We start from the raw sequence: 3,983 nt of genomic DNA, 5'->3' as shown, positions 1-3,983 counted from the left end.
GGATCACATCATTAGGAGAATGATGTGATGGACAAGACCCAATCCTAAGCCTAGCACAAGATCGTGTAGTTCGTTTGCTAAAGCTTTTCTAATGTCAAGTATCATTTCCTTAGACCATGAGATTGTGCAACTCCCGGATACCGTAGGAGTGCTTTGGGTGTGCCAAATGTTACAACGTAACTGGGTGGCTATAAAGGTACACTGCAGGTATCTCCGAAAGTGTCTGTTGGGTTGGCACGAATCGAGACTGGGATTTGTCACTCCGTGTAAACGGAGAGGTATCTCTGGGCCCACTCGGTAGGACATCATCATAATGTGCACAATGTGCCAAGGAGTTGATCATGGGATGATGTGTTACGGAACGAGTAAAGAGACTTGCCGGTAACAAGATTGAACAAGGTATCAGGATACCGACGATCGAATCTCGGGCAAGTATCATACCGCTAGACAAAGGGAATTGTATACGGGATTGATTAAATCCTTGACATCGTGGTTCATCCGATGAGATCATCATGGAGCATGTGGGAGCCAACATGGGTATCCAGATCCCGCTGTTGGTTATTGATCGGAGAGTTGTCTCGGCCATGTTTGCATGACTCCCGAACCCGTAGGGTCTACACACTTAAGGTTCGATGACGCTAGGGTTATAGGGAAAGTATGTACACGGTTACCGAATGTTGTTCGGAGTCCCGGATGAGACCCCGGACGTCACGAGGAGTTCCGGAATGGTCTGGAGGTAAAGATTAATATATAGGAAGTATGGTTTTGACCACCGGAAGTGTTCCGGGCATCACCGGTAGTGTACCGGGACCACCGGAGGGGTCCGGGGGTCCACCAGGTGGGGCCACCAGCCCCGGAGGCCTACATGGGCCAATAGTGGGAAGGGACCAGCCCCTAGGTGGGCTGGGGCGCCTCCCACCAAGGCCCAAGGCGCCTCCAAGAGGGGAGGGGGGCAAACCCTAGGGCAGATGGGCCCTAAGGCCCACCTCAGGTGCGCCTCCCCCTCTCCCCCTTGTGTCCGCCACCCTAGATGGGATCTAGGGCTGCCGCCACCCCTAGGGAGGAAACCCTAGGTGGGGGCGCAGCCCTCCCTCTCCCCCTATATATAGTGGAGGCAAAGGGGCAGCCCAACACATGAAGTTCCTCCCCTGTTGGCGCAGCCCTACCCCTCTCCTTCCTCGTCTCTCGTAGTGCTTGGCGAAGCCCTGCTGGAGTCCCGCGCTCCTCCTCCACCACCACGCCATCGTGCTGCTGCTGGATGGAGTCTTCCCCAACCTCTCCTTCTCCCCTTGCTGGATCAAGGCGTAGGAGACGTCACCGGGCTGTACGCGTGTTGAACGCGGAGGTGCCGTCTGTTCGGCACTAGGATCATCGGTGATTTGGATCACGATGAGTACGACTCCATCAACCCCGTTCACTTGAACGCTTCCGCTTAGCGATATACAAGGGTATGTAGATGCACTCTCCTTCCCTTCGTTGCTAGATTACTCCATAGATTGATCTTGGTGATGCGTAGAAAATTTTTAAATTTCTGCTACGATCCCAACACAAGCTATCTTGACAAAAGTAGTCTTCGCCTACACAAAGTTCTGGTGGTGACGCTATTCTGGGCTCCACGATGACCTCCGTCTTGCAGTCCTTGGTATTGGTCTTGTTGCACCGAAATGGCAACCTTTGCCTGAGGCCCCGGTACTCCGCGGCTGCACTTGCCCCCTTTGCACCAAAGAGGAAACAAGGACGTTGTGCACGCTGGCGCCCGTCTGGTGTCGATCGTCACGGCTTACGTCACGAGAGCCTCATGAGGTTCGCCTCGCCTTGATATCTCCGATCCTCGTGAGCCTGCATAGCTAGGCCACTCCAGAGGAGGTCTTGCGTCGTCCGCCTCGCGAGGCTTGGCCCCTCGCGAGGGTCTTGGGTGCTTTGTTGGTGAAGATGGGCCGTACGGTCTGCTGGCTCAGCCACGCCGCAGGCCGCAGGCAGGCAAGTCTGGAGACCCCCGTTCCTAGAACGCCGACAGTAGCCCCCGGGCCCAAGGTGCGCTCAGGCTTGGCTTCGCGGCGAAGCCAAGGGTCAAGTTCGGAGCACCGCGCCCCAAAAGCCTGTGACCTCGATTGACGCGTGGCGGTTGATTGGACGTGGGCGTCTCCGCTTCCCCACGTTGTTTCGGCAACCGCTTGACCTGACAAAAGGCTGGCGTGGGCGGCCCTTGCCTTCATTGCTTCTTCCTCGCCTCGCTCCAGATCCCCTTTCTTGCTCTTCGCCGCCGCTACCTACAGATCTGCTTCGGCCTCGCTCTGCATCTGCCACCCATGGCGCCTTGCAAGGTCAAGACTTCCTCGTCCCCAGCTTGGTACGAGCCCGCTCTTGAGGCGCCAACTGTCACGGAAAAGAGCCTTGCCTCCGTGTGCCTGATGACGGCGGGAGAGAGCAACAAGTGGGGGAAGACGGAGCTCCGGCTTGCCTCTGATGAGCCGGAGCCTGAGGGGAGCACCTTCTTCTTCTTCTTTTCGAGCAGCGTTGCCATTGGGTTGGTTCCTCCCTTCTCTGATTTCTTCTATGAAGTCCTCGACCATTATGGGCTACAGGCGTTGCATCTCCATCCCAACTCTGTCCTCCTTCTGCCCATCTTTGCCTACTACTGTGAGGCGTACCTGGGCGTGATGCCTTTCGTGGCGCTCCTGTGCCACTTCTTCTTCCTTCGTGTCAGCGAGGGTCACATCTCTGGATGCGCCAACTTCGTTGCGTCCGACAAGGCCAACTCGATCTCAAGCACCGGGAAGAGGGCCGATAACATTCGATCCAAGTGGGTCATGATGGACGCCAAGCTCACCCATCCGCGCCTGGCGTTGCCGACGGAGGCGCCCCGGCAAGGCAAGGAGTGGCCCAGGGCGGAGCTTGTCGATGAGCGGGCATCATCAGTGTTGGAGCATATGATAACTGACCTGAAGCCGGGCAATGCGAGGGCGGCCAAAATAATGGGAGCGATGCTCCTGAGGGAGTTCTTGACGCTGCGGGTCACCCCACTCTAGGCGCGCGCGCCCCTTCTGGTAGCTTGAAGGAGGGGAAAACAAGGCCCGCCTGAGGCCGGGGGGCCTGCTTGACGACGAACTAGACGTCGTCCTGCGCCTCATAGTTGGAGACAACCAGGAGTACCCGCCTAGCGCCTTCATTCCCCTGTTCCAACGCAGGGACTGGGAGGAATTTGTCGCCTCCAAGCCGACTTTTGATGTGCGCGGGCTGGTGCCGCCGGTGCTGTCGGGAACTCCTTCGGCGCAGAAGCCGGTGGAGGTGTCTTCTGGCGAGTCCCGCGGAAAGGGGGAGGAGGAGGAGGACTCTGAGGAGACCCCAGAAGAGGTGGAGGAGACCTCCCATCCGAGCAAGGCCGAGATTCTCCGCGCCCTTCCTGATGATGCCGAGGCTGACGCCTACCAAGGAGGGAAGGAGCAACCCCTCATCCCGACAAAGGGTAGATCATCGCTAGTGGACCGTGGTGCCGCCTCCACCCCAACACCTCATGGGGCTGGATCCGGTTCCACCTCCGCACCGCATGGCGCCACCGAAGCCCGAGCGCCTGCTCCTCAGGTCCCGATGCTATCGGGCCTCAAGCTTCACAAGCGAAGGGTGGAGTACCTTGCGGAGTACCTTGCGATGGACCGGAGACGCAGTTGCATGATATTCTTTGGGCCGCCCATGACGAAAAAACCGTGGTAGAAGTGAGGGGGAGGAAAATTTCGAGGAGTTCCCGGTTACGGTGGGAGGTCGGGGGCCGAGCGATGCGTGTTTCTCTCATACACGTACGCGCGTGTGCGCAAGGCGTTGGCTCTAACTGAACCCGAGCGATTGCACTGCAGGCTACGCGTTACTGAACCCGAGCGATCGATCGATGGCTGTTAACTGAACCCGATCGAGTGATTTCTTCGCTAATGCTGCTAACTGAAGCCGATCGATGCTGCCTCTGGGATGAACAGTGAGTGTTGCGGGGG

This window comes from Triticum aestivum, chromosome 3A (genome assembly GCF_018294505.1).
Source record: "Triticum aestivum cultivar Chinese Spring chromosome 3A, IWGSC CS RefSeq v2.1, whole genome shotgun sequence".
Classification (NCBI taxonomy): domain Eukaryota; kingdom Viridiplantae; phylum Streptophyta; class Magnoliopsida; order Poales; family Poaceae; genus Triticum; species Triticum aestivum.
The sequence above is the reverse complement of the archived record's forward strand: the minus strand, read 5'-3'. Positions refer to the sequence as shown.